The sequence below is a fragment of the Epinephelus lanceolatus genome, chromosome 7 (assembly GCF_041903045.1).
Source record: "Epinephelus lanceolatus isolate andai-2023 chromosome 7, ASM4190304v1, whole genome shotgun sequence".
Taxonomy (NCBI): Eukaryota; Metazoa; Chordata; class Actinopteri; order Perciformes; family Serranidae; genus Epinephelus; species Epinephelus lanceolatus.
This window is the reverse complement of record NC_135740.1, coordinates 36,910,333-36,923,908: the sequence shown is the minus strand read 5'-3', so window position 1 is coordinate 36,923,908 and position 13,576 is coordinate 36,910,333. Positions and strand designations below refer to the sequence as shown.

Below are 13,576 nucleotides of genomic sequence, written 5' to 3'. Positions count from 1 at the left end.
AGTAAAGACTATGTTTAAACACTTGTGATGTAGGCTTTATTGTGTGCCAAATTGTGCTTTGACACAACCTTATTAGTCTTGTTGAGAAATTAAGCCCCAATTTATTTCCACAGACTTAAAGAATAAATAGTTCACCATGAGAAATGTCTTCCTGTCTCTGCAGCTTTTGCATCCTCCTCATGCAACAAGGAATCAATTAAATTACAGCTAAATCAGACAGAAGCTAAATTCTTAAATCCCTCCCTTCACCTCACACTGTGGCTTTTGAACAGGCTGTCATTAAAAGTGAATGTAAACCTTTCCCCCCGCAGCATTCAGTGAAATATACAAGTCCTGTCATCGTTCCGTTGCACCGGGAAGCTTGAGTAATGCAGATGTGAAGTGGTTCCATTATTCAGGGGTTGTTCTCTTACCGAGAAACCAGCCTGATTTTCTTCTTTCTTCTCTGAGTTTTTAGCCTCAAACCACATGCGATTGTCGCCTAGTGTTCTGTCTGGCCAACACTCTGCGGCCATGTAATAAAATTTGGAGTCAAATTGGTGTTTCCAAAGCCACAAATCTTTAAACAAATCAGTTTATGTACTGCTAATATGTTAGAAATAAAGTAATGGCTGGGAATTGAGTTTTATTGTGGGGTGTGACTTCTCTGTGATTTGAAAGGGGGGAAAGAGAAGAGAGGAAGGTAGAGGAGAGGAGTTAGGAGGGGGGAACAAGACAAAAACATCAGATGAGTCTTTCTCCTTCGAGACAGAAATATCCAGTGTGTATTTCAATTTGTCAAGTATCACTCCAAGAACGTTATTAGCGAAAAAGCTGCCTGTAAATTAAGCAAATTAAAAGGGTGGCTCTTTGATGGCTCTTGAGCTTGTTGAGCGGCTTTATGCCTGATCCTTACTATTCCAGCTCTGTCACAGTACCAAAGGGAGACGAGCTACACCAACGCTAAGCACTCCAACTCAGCAACATGCGCTTGTGGTTTAGAACGTTCTACGCAAGGCCAGTAAATGACTTACATGATAGGCTACCCTCACTTCTCCCGACATGCCCGGCTAACATGGTGTATATTTAAAAAGTACTCAGCTCTTCGTCTTTGTCTTCTTCTGTAATTATCCTCTCCTCGGCTTCCAAAGAAAATGCTCAGCTGATGTCATTATGGTTTTGGCCCCCCGACTGCTCTAATATTAATCCCATGCATGAAGCAGCTTCAAATGAATAAGGATTACTTTGAATTAAACTCTGGTCCATGTTTTCATGTGAACACATTAACTCCTGTCATTGCCGGTCAGTCAGATGAGCCCGTCTCTATTCCTCTTGACTTTGGACATGACATGGCTCTGGTCAAGCATGATTAGAAATGTCCCCGAGACTCGGACGGCATTCATTACACTGATGGCCGCAGACAGGCAGCAAAGCAGCGCTTTTATGGCACGTGGTTGATCTCGGGGAGAAGTAATAGTCGGTGCATGCATAAACACATGCGGCCTCAGCCTTAATCACAGGTGCGAGCGGGCCAATAAATTGCTCAAGCAGGTCTCTGATCAATTACATGAAAAATCAATGGGAAGCTGCCACTAACCTGCCTAAGGGGAAATCGGCCAAGAATGAAATTGGTGTGATAAAATGACTATGATGCCTCCCACCCTGTCGATAACATGTAAAACAGTTCGGCTACATGTTAACTCTCCTGTCAGCAGACCTGAGGTGGACCCAAAGGTCACAACTGGAATCAGCTTAGTCCTAATTGGTCTACTGTGGCAGAGAGAGAGAGGGCATGAGGAGGAGGGAGGGAAGGAGCTGGGAGGTATAGAGGCTCGATGAAACTGTGGAGTGTTTGGTGGGTGATAGGTGTAAAATAAACCATTGTCGATGTATGTGTTTAGAGAAAGGAGTATACACAGAAGGTGCAGGTACAGAGTGAAATAATTAAGGAAGTATTAGAATCCACCTGGAAGCTTTTTGTGGAGCTTTCTTCCACATCTCATGGTCTTCATCAGTGCATGAAGTTTGTTCAGTTATGTCTCAGTTGATCCCCACCCCATAAACAAATCTGTTTGTGGTCACATGATCAAAGTTCAGTGCCTGGGTCACATGATGACATCTTTGTGGCAACTGAGCAAACTCAATCCGCTCATGAAGATGAGGCTGAAAGCTCCGCAAAAAAGCAAGTAAGTGGTCCTTTAGTTAAGAGATTTTTCATCAACCCAGTCACCAGAATAAATGTTGGCATTGCACGCTCCTGCAAACCACGGCTGTGTAACATTTTTATTGTGTAGCGGATAAGTTGAAGCTTAACATTTCTTTACGTTTAAACTATGCTGCAGTTAATGCTTGTTTAGGTTTCGACACAATAAACAACTGGTTATGGTTAGCGAAAGATCATGTTTTGGCTTAGGGTGCTTTCAGACCTAGAGTTATCTTGCTTTGGTCTGAATCTGGGACTCATTTTGTCACAAAGTTGTATAACTGCCTAGAGTTGGTTCGTGTTCTCACGGCAGCATTTACAAGTGGACCAGATAAAATGCCTTGTGTGAGAAAGCTGCTCTTGATTGGTCAGAATTGGAGGAGGTTGATTTTAGCGCTGCTCATCGTGGACTATATTGCTGTCATTGTTCATTTTAGTCAAACCATACAGTTTGAAAACGAGGCGCGGCTCCAACTAGAAAACAATGTTTTGATGCATTGGATGTGCTGAATGTGCATATTAAGGCAGTACAGGAGGAGGTGCACATTAATAATCCTCCAGGACTGTAACATGCTCATGTTTAACCCAAACAATGTGTCATGTGACTGCAGTTGGTTCAGATCCAGGTTGGAACACGTTCTCACCACAAACGAACCGCACCAGAGTTCATTTGGAACCAGACTGAGACCACCTCTTCAAGAAGGTCTCGGTCTGGTTGTTTTGGTGCACACTGGAGTGTGACTGCTGTGTTCACTCCTGCCCAAATGAACCGCACTTAGGGGCCAAACAAATTTGAATTCAACTGAACCAAACCAAACAGGGCAGGTGTGAAAGCACCCTTGAAATATCTGGCTCTGGTGGCAGAATCTCCACAGGAAATGCAGTGATGTCTCAGTAAAGCACAACCACTTTTTGTGGCACTATCCCCAGTGGAAACAGAGTGACAGGTTGCTAAAAAAACACCCGCTTTGGTGGTTAAAAAGCTGCTGGAAACACAGCGATGTGTTTTTGTGTGTTGGTCTCAGGTGGGCTGCAGCTTGGTAGGTGTCTTGCATCAATGCCATGTGATTCTAGGTAAATGTGATTGTCATGTGACTCATCACACTTTACCCAGTGCTGCGCAAACAGGAAATAAACTAAACCAAACTTTGAACATGATGGAAAGCTGCTCAGAGGGAATGGTGTGAAGTTGGTGTCAAGCTATAGTCTGGTCCCAGGCCTCTGAATAACTGCCCACAGTCAGCTCTGGTTTTGTCCTCTTGCTTTGACTATGCAATATGGAATGACTTACTATGTTTACAACTGGCAAGCCTGTGGATATTCTCATTCATCCAGGTCATAGTTATCTCAAGGCAATTGAATCGAACGCAACTGGACTTGGTTTTGTCGTAGAAGGTAGACTTGACCCCATGTCTTAGAGGTCTTCACAAGGCCAATGATGTTCATTGGCCTTGTGAAGACCTCCCCAGAGGTTAAATACCTGGGTGCTTCCACACCAGTTTGTCAGACTAATTCCAGCCTAGTCAGACAAGCATGAACTGATGAAGCCTCTTGGATAAGAGGTGAAACGTCTTCTAAGACAAAACCAAGTCCAGTTGCGTTCGATTCAATTGCCTTGAGATTACAACTGGCAAGCATTCGCATTGTGTGACAACTGAAGATGAGTGTACGAATGCAGAGTTGGTTGTGTGAGGATAAAACAGGGACAACTCATAGCGCTTTACAACACAGGCACCATTCACACACACATTCATACAACAGGGGTCAAGTCTACCGTACAGTATACCACCTATTCATTAGATAAACCTTTCTCATGTCGAACAATTGTGAGTGTGTGTATGATGCTGAACCCCACTCAGTCTGGGGTTCAGCATCTTGCCCAAGCACTCCTCATGCAAACTACAGGGGCCAGTGACAGAATCATCGACCTACCGTTTAGTAGACGACCGCTCTACTGCCTGAGCCACAGTTTAGGTTTAATGGAGTTTAACAACAGACCTTGGCTGACCTAAGACATTTATATTGGTTTAGTTTTCAAGCACTACCATTTTAACTTTCAGAAAAATTGGATTTTCCAGTAGTAATTACAACTTGAAAGTTGACTTGTATGTTATTTTCAAGTCAGAAACTGATAATCACAGTAAGTCCCATGTGACAAACAAGGCCTCAATGACTGCGGTTTCCTGGTTGGTGAATTAATGTTTATAGGTCGGATTAAGAATGGGGACAAAAAGAGCGACAGAAACATGACCACAGGAGTGGATGAGTCAGACCCAGATGTACCAGTGCTGACTTAGTTTGACATGACAAACGTTAAGTTAACTGCTTTTACTAGCTACTTCTTGGTCTGCCAAATTTGGTGGGTTAGGACAAAATAACCCCTCATCCAAAGAGAAAATGGCCACCATGAACTTAATGCCAGACAAGTGAAAACAAAATGAAAATTCAGTCTGATTATCAGGCTTTGAAAGCATATTTCTTTACTGTCTTTTTGACGTTTCAGTGTGGAGTGCAAACTTGAAGAAAGCAACTTGGAAAACTAGCATGAACAGAAAATTTCAGAGGGATGAGAGAAAAAGGATTCGACATTACAGGTAGCAGTGAGAAGAGAAGAAGATGAATAAGGGAACACTGAGGGAAAATACAGCAAAAGGGAGAACCTAACAGATGATCCAAAGACAGGTTCAAAAAACGGCAAGATGCAGATCAAAAAGGTGGATAAAGGATGACAAAGGTAAGACATAAAGACAGAGAGGCAGAGAAAGAGAAAAGGAGGGAGGGAGGGAGGGTGGCTAATCTGAAATCAGAATGCTAGTCCCATGTCCTGTGCTCTGATTAGTTCCAGTGTTTCATGCTCGTCTCTGCTTTTCATGGAGCCACATCGCCTGGCTGAACTGTACACGAGCACAGAGCTCTTCACCACAACACAACGACCAACCCCGTGCAATCACAAGACGACGAGTGACACATGTGAACCTTACGCATGACGCAAGGGTCAACATCCACCCATTCTGTCAGCGTGCGTCGTACATCTCTGTGTCACATCCCTCACGTGTGGCTGATTTTAAGAAGCAGCGTTACAACTGTTACTCCTCGACAGACTGTGTCGAACAGTCTCACATATAGACCTCGACAGCCCTTTGGCCTTTTCCTTCAAATCAGTACTTCAGATTCACTAATCCGTTAGTGGGGAAACATCACAGGAAAGGTGATGGAGGGAGGTGGATGTTTGTGCACTCATAACTCTTCATGCTGGATGCAAGATTTGCTGTGTGACTCAGTCATTGTGTGTGTGTATGTGTAGGGGCTTCTGTGTGAGTGGCGTTGGAGGAGAGAAATAGCAAGCGAGGCCGTGTGTGAATGAGGAGGGTGAGGTGGGGGTGTCTAATCCAGTCCCAGTGTGAAACTGTTGACATTTGTGCTTTTTTTCCCTTCATTATGTGACTGGGGCTGTTTTGCGCTGGATTAGCTACAAATCTCCCATGCAGCACATTCAGCATGCCACTAGTAGTTTAACTTCATTAATAATGGATGAAGAGATTGTAATCCAGGAGTAAGAGAGCATGGAGGAGCACCATACACAGAGAGAGACGGAGACACGGAGAGAGGGCACCCCTCTGGTAAAATCAGGTTTATTTCTTCCAAGACAATCCTGTGACGCCGATATCATTACCTATTATTGCTGCCCACATGTAATATTGCATCAATACCTTTGTCTCAGGTTGTAATTCGCCTGGAATCCACAAAGGTAGGGGTGTGTAATCGAATACGTGGAGGGGTGAATAAAAAGGGGGGGAGACTTCGGAAGTCTCGGCGGTGCATATGCTAGTATCTTCCATTGATTGTGTTTACTCAAGCTTCTCATTGCAGACTATTATAGAAGACCGAGGGACACACCCTGGCCTAACAGCAGGATAAGGGGGATTAAAGGTATACGTATTCACTATTTCTCTCTCCGCTGCCAGCTTTGATTTCTGTCAACACAATGGAGATGCGGCCTGAGCAAAATAAAGGCCGGTGGCATGAAGGTGGATTGAGATTTACATTTAAGTCAGATTTTTATACAGATTGGCAACAGAGGAAGAAAAATGAATGCCTGTTTCTTAAAAAATAATGGCCAGTTGAAGTCTAGTGGTGAGACATTAAGTATAAATCCACATATATGAGATGATGAAATATTTAATTTATAGTGCTGAGTAATTATTTTTTGACTGGCACGGTGACTAGATCTTCAAAGTAGATTGATTGGCTGCTCTTTTATTTGATTACAGGTCAAAGGGCTGCTCCTGATCATCAGCTGATACAAACCAAAGTGATTTTATTTATGTCCATTGCAGTAAAGGTTTGGCATTAGTTATTTTAAACAGTCAGTGTGTGGTCAGCATTTCTAGGAATAAATTCCTCAACCCATTCTCATTCCCAGGTTGTCAAATACTGAAGCTTTGTCACGCCCTTTGGCGCCTTATAGGAGACGTGTGGCTGCAGCCACCGGTGTTGGGCAGTAACGCGTTACTCATAACGTGTTACAGTAATATTACTTTTTCCAGTATCGCATAGTGTAATGAATTAGTGATACAATTTTGTTAATATAATTAGTTACTCAAAACCAAACAACTTGTTACAATGTTACTTTTGTTATCACATCACTGCTGTCTTGAAATACATCACATCAGACTCATTTTCATAATCGTCGCACTGCGCAGGCACGTGACAAAGCAGCAAGTTAATTATTGAGATGAAAACATTTACCTTAGCGGCTGAAAATATTCCCATTACTTTGATTTTGTTGGGAGGCAAGATGATAAGAACACTGTCTCTGCAGGTAGTCGTATTAAACTCTTTCCACTGTGCAAAACACATCCACAAATTTGCAGTTCTAAACACCCACTATGACCGACAGCACAGCAGTGTGAAGCTCCAGAAAATACACCCCACCAAAGGTGAGCCCTGCTTCAAGTGAATATTTTTTTATGACAAATAAAACTTCTCTTTTATTTTTATGGGTTCACAGATAAAAGCCCCTCTTATATGCTGAAAATAATAAAAATCCCATATTTTTAATGCTTATTTTAGGGCATTTTCTAAAAGTTGCAAAACAACTGTAGTTTGCCCAGAGACTAAATATAGAAATAAAATAGATGATAAGATGAAAAGGAAAATTCACTTTTCAGCCAAATGATTTCACAGATTTAAATGTTTTATGTTCATTTTTATGCTGAGGCAAACCCAGAGAACATTTCCACCAATGGAAATTCAAAATTTTAGTTGCGGCGACAATGGGGCCAAAGAGATACTGTAATCTTTACAAGAGTCCATCACTACCAGTTTGGTAATTATGTGACATTCTGCTAAAGTGGAATTATTCAAGTCAAAGAAAGATAAAAGGAGAGAAGAAGAATGGAGAAAAGATGGAGGCTTTGATCTTTGTGGTTGCTGTTTCACAGGCGGACGGTCACTGAAACCTTCACTCTGACAACAGCTGTCTATGCTGGTCTGTTTCATAGTAGTAGTATAGTAATTTGTTACTTATTTTTCAATAGCTGTAAGAAATGGCAAATGACAAAAGGACTTTGAATTGCTACTGTGTCTAGTCAGGAAATTTAAAGGATTTTAGAATACTGAGGCACTCATTGACCTTTATGAAGAAGCGGAAACTTGAATAACATCAGTCAAACCTCCTTACATGCAGGTGTCTTTATTTGCATGAGGCAACATAAGATGTCAATAAAAATGTAACCTCATTATGTTCAGTTTGAACACAGACAAAAGCCGGAGATCCTTTTCATACTATTATTTCAAGTGAAAAATCACTCATATTATTCAATTTCACAAGATGGCTATGCTCTTTAATGTGACCTCTGTGTAACTGATATGAGAGATTTCATTGGAAAGAAAGATGTGTGATGTCATTTAAGCTGCCAACTTACTGCGGCACAACAAAACCTCTTAGCTTCAGGGCCGTCTCTATCAACATTTTATTAGATCTAATATTTTTTTCTTCAGTGAACAGGAACAACGAATGTTCTCGCATTTAATTTGTATAATTCATTACTCTCACAATAGAAGCCTGTAGCCTTCTAATGTGGTAAGAGAAACATATGAGCAGCTCAAACCTCTCAAACACCACAGGTGGAGAGATCGTTTGGCACAGTAGCAGCGTTAATAACCCGAACAGTCTCTAAAAGCCACCTGTTGTTGAACTTCCTGTTTCAGTTGATCAGAAATCTTGTTTGTTCTTGTCAGTGTGTGAAAAGAGCTGGATCGCTCCAGGTTCGCTTCCTCTCCCATTTGAAAGTGAAATCACCTCGCGGCAGGATTTCCAAACAAGACAACTAATCAAAGCTTTTGCCTACTTTGTATCTGAAGATCAAAGTGACAGCATGATTAGAAAAGATGAGCTGTATTGATGCCAGAGGCCAAATGTAGGTATTCAGTAAAAGTGTGATATCTGATAATGTTTGCGTCCTCCTATGATCGTAGTGTCTTTTTATTTACTTTTTAGATGACTGACAGTTAACAGTCTGATACAGGGCTTTCCAAAGTCTGGCCTGTGGAACAAATTTGGCCCCCAGAAAGCTTCTGGTTGGACAGTCAAGAGTTCCACACACATATATGAGGTAATCTCTCACACAGCTATCAAAGGGTAATCTGGGTATTTTCCACAACATTGTACCCTGTTTTCTTATGATTTTGTGATTAAGTGACTAACAGAAAAAACAATTTTTGAATTGGTCCAGTTAGAATGAGACCGCTGCAGGCAGCAGCAGTGAAACAAGCTGCAATAAAACCATTCAGGGCATGTCCACACCGTAAATATACGTCCACTAAAAGTTCTCGTTTTTTGCCACTGACAGGCTCAGATTAGTATATTAAGGGTCTGACCACATTATGGAAAGAATCCCTACAGAGACAGACCCTTTTGTTGAAGAGTGAGATAATTTTTGTTTAACCAGAAACAGCCCTGAAATAGCTATTGCCAAACCCACCGGACTCTGTTTAAATAAACTGACATTCGGCGAGATACCTTAGACTATCACAGGGCTGACACATAGAGACAGACAACCATTCACGCTTACATTCACACCTACGGCCAATTTAGTCACCAATTAACTTGCATGTCTTCGGACTGTGGGATGAAGCCAGAGAACATGCAAACTCTGCACAGAAGGAGTTCCCCACCCCAGGGTTCGAACTCCCCACCATGAGTATGAATCATGAGGTGACGATGCTAACCACTGTACCACTGTGCCACCACCTGAGACAGATAATCTGTGGAAAAAAATTCTACCACACTAGTGAAACTTTGTGTCCTGGTCACCATTTTGAAAAACAGTCCAGCAAAAACCAAGTACTGCCCATCAGCTGGAGCAGATTTTCTTATTTGACAGCTTAACAGTGCAATAAAACTTTATGAAAATATTTGAGGTGAGAAAAAGGCAATGCTGTAACGGAATCTTGATTAATATTTGATCAGCGCTCCGTAAGTTGACAGTTTGACTGCGGTTCATGAGCTGTGATGGTAGATTTTAGCAAATGCTATGAAGTGGGATTCATACTTGTGCGTTAGCTCTATGCTGAGCCTACACTGTAGTCTACACATGTGGCCCACACCATTTTGAGCATTTCTGCTTGTGTGATGGTGTGTCTGTGTCACTCTGCAGTTACCCCTCCAAAACATTAGTCGGTGACAAGGTATCTGTGATGTGCTGTAAAGTTTATTTGATTCAAAACACACATTAAAGACAAATCAGCTTCACTACAACTCGCAGCATTCACAGACAAAGCACTTGTCTTTATCTGGACACATTTTCTCCACAAATACAACATGCTAATGTTTTTAGCACAAGCCTATGGCATTTTACATTGTATAAATTAGCCTAGGAGCTAGCGGACTTTTTCTCTACTCATATGAAACCGGGGACAACAGCAACATTTAACAAAGGTAACATTACAAAATTCAGCTCCCTTACAGCTCACAAGGGTTAGCGACAAAACAACTGTCTTATACTAAACGCGTTTTCCAAACAAATATAACACGCTAAGGTTATTAGCAAAAGCCTATGGCATTTTACATTGTATAAATTAGCCTAGTGACTAGCAGAGATTTCCTCTGCTCATATGAAGCCAGGATACTTACGACTTTAAGACTTTAAATGCAATTTTGTGGAGGCTTTATTGTCTTCACAATTTACTGTTTCTTATCTGTGAAATAAAAGTAAATAAAAGCTTTGTTTCCACTGAGGGAAATGGTTTCAGCTTTCAGAAACATTTCTGGTGAGGTGGTCGTACACCCTCGGTACGTCGTAGGCTCTATGTCAACGCAGAGTCTACACCGTAGATATGGTGTTGATTCGACGCAGAAGTTTAACTCCCCCGTTAGAAGTTCTACGAGGAGGAGGAGGAACACAATTTTTTTTCCCACACTCTATAATACTGTAAGACGCAGTGACAGTTTCAGCAGCTATGACAAAGTTATTTTCATAAAAGTTACCTACTGTAGCTTTAATGCACACAGTGTTATCTGTGGTGAATCAAGTATGGAAGAAGATGTTACACCTATCAGCAGACACAACAGGAGAGGCAAGTGTGAACTTTGCTTTTGTTGGCGATGCAGAAGTTCTTTGGTTTCTGTTGTACAGGAAACTAGCAAAACATTAATCTCTAACTTACTAAGCAAACTAAACAAATCTAATCATCTTTCATTATGTCGACAAGTGTCTACACAGTCTGAGATCAGTGTCATATTACTTTAACATCCCTAAATATCCTCTGCCTAAATGTCTAATGCTTGGTTTTCGAATAATGACCCACCTCTAATGTTTTCTTTTGGCAGCCCTCCATTTCAAAAGATTTGGTTAATATCTGGGAGCTGCCCAGTTTACACACTGTCGGCCAATGAGCAGCTACTGGGTCGGTTGTGGGTTTAGCACTTTGCTCAAGGGCACAGCAGCTGTTGTTGTTGAGGCGGCAGCGAGCACATTTACTGTCCCAGCAGCGAGCATCCAGTCACAACCTTCCTTGTGTAACCATCAGATCATGTAATTAGCTGCAGGCTGTCGGAGGCGCAGGGAATACCGGGCGGACAGCTTTGATGTGTGAGGTGCCACATTGCTGCAAATAAATGCTTAATGGGCTGAGCTTAGGTGATGTCATAGTTCATTGTAATGGCAGTTGCCAGCCTCATAAATAATGTTTAAGATTGTTTCCAAGTACGTATTTTGACTGACACGTCAGTTTGCTTCAGGCTGGCGCTGCTGACCCCTGGCATGCTGTGAATGTCACACAACAGTTTCCATTGTAATGATCAGACGCACAAAGACATGACTTTCATTACCAAATGAGTTTTCCAACAGAAAAAAAGACTATTACAAATGTTGGTGCAAAATTAGAGCAGCGGCAGTTTGTCATTGTCAACATAAAAATACTTCTACACTCTGACAGAGATGCCCCATAATAGATCTGAGCACGTTTTTTTTTCCCGACACAGACACACAACACTCAGTTGTTGTCAGTCGTCAAAACAAATTCACAGACATATTTAACTGTAGAGAGAGTCACAAGAGAAGTGCCAGCACGGCTTAAACCCTCACAGATGGATACACTCAGGGAGAATAACATTTTTAAGTCAGGAAGCAAATTTATCTACGCTTATTACAGCAAATGCTTTTAATTATTAAGTTTTAAAACATTACAAGTAAAAACTTAACTATACACAAATCATGATGTGATTTTAAACAAACAAAGCTGGTTCAAACTATGTTAAACATGTATTATGACTAAAATGTCCCTTAAGGATCAGAGCTGGATTAATGTGGTGTCTCTATTTTCCATCGCTGATTTAATGTTTACTGTATGAAATGCCAGAAAATAATGCAAAATGATCCTGAATTTTTTCGTTCTAGAAATCAAGGTGACATATTTAAACAGCATTGTTTGTTTGACCAACTGTTTCAGCAAGGTCTTGGCATTTTTGCTCAATAAATAAATTAAATGATCATGAAATTGTTAAGAAATTAAGAGAAAAGATGTTATTGCTGAGTCGGCAAATGTTTGACCTGGGAGATTTTTTTAATCATTAAATATTGCTAATGTGCACCATGTGTCTTGGTGAAGGACGGATAAGCTGAGGCTAAAATCTATACTCTTAGAAAGAAGAGTTCCAAAAGGGTTCTGAAGGGGCTGACGTTCTTCCCAGAACCATTTACTTCTGAAGCACCCTTTAGGACTCTGCAGATGTCAGTTAAGAAGCCCTCTAAAAAGCCCTTGTAAATAAAAAGGTTCTCGGCAGAACCCCCTTGTTGGGTTCTAGATGAAACCCTTTAATATACAAGGGTTCCCAGAAGAACACCTTGGGTGGGTTCTCAATGAAACCTTTAAAACATAAGGGTTCTTGGAAGAACCCCTTGGTGGGTTCTAGATAAAACCCTTGAATGAATATATATATATATATATATATATATATATATATATATATATATGGGTTCTTGTTAGAACCTTCTGGTGGGTTCTTGATGAAAACCCTTGAATATGTAAGGGTTCTTGGTAGAACCTCCAGGGTGGGTTTTAGATAAAACCTTGAAATATATAAGGGTTCTTGGTGGAACCCCCTAGGTGGCCTCTGGAAGAAACACCTTGAATATATATATGGGTTCTTGGTAGAACCTCCTGGATGGGTTCTAGATGAAACCTTTTAAATTTGTAGAGAGACCACTGGGTTGCTTCGAGAAGAAACCCCTCAAATATAAAAGGGTTCTTGGTAGAACTCCCTGGGTGGACCAACTGCACCATAGGAAGGTTCTCTGCAGAACCTCTCATAGGGGCCTCTGCACAGAAATGTTCACAGATGGTTCTAGGTATCACCCTTTATGTTGGGTTCTCAGTAAAACTGAAAAGTAAAACCAAAAATGGTTCTCCTATGGGGACAAGCCAAAGAACCCTATATGGTTCTAGTAAGCACCTTGATTTATAAGAGTGTAACCTCTAATCTTTTGGCTTCAGGATGGTTTCTCTCATCACACGTCCATCCTGCCACTCCCTACTTTGTTCCACTCTCCATACGGCACCCTTTCCCCTACACAGTATATCTACATACCTCCATATAATGAATCATATGAGCACCAGCACTACATGCCTCCATTTCGGGTCTTTCATGTCTAATACTTTCTGAGGAGCAGCGATCCAAAGTAATACACAGCAGAGCAATAACCTCGTCACGAAAGGGACGTTTCCGCACTGGCTGCCTTTACATGATACAAGTGCTAATGCTGAGTACAAAGTTACATCTGGTTCCCCCTTGCTGGGAGGAAAGCTAGCCTGCTGACACTGAGGCTAGGCTAAGCTCCCGCTGGATAGCTTGTGCTTTCCGTGTCTTTTGGGGGCTGCAATGCATGCGAC

At 41.5% G+C, this 13,576-nt stretch overlaps 1 protein-coding gene across 1 annotated transcript in view; it reads right to left on the bottom strand.

Moving 5' to 3' along the window:
• pitx2 (paired-like homeodomain 2) overlaps positions 1–13,576 on the bottom strand; it is a 77,160-nt gene that overhangs the window by 12,824 nt on the left and 50,760 nt on the right. The window lies entirely within an intron of this gene.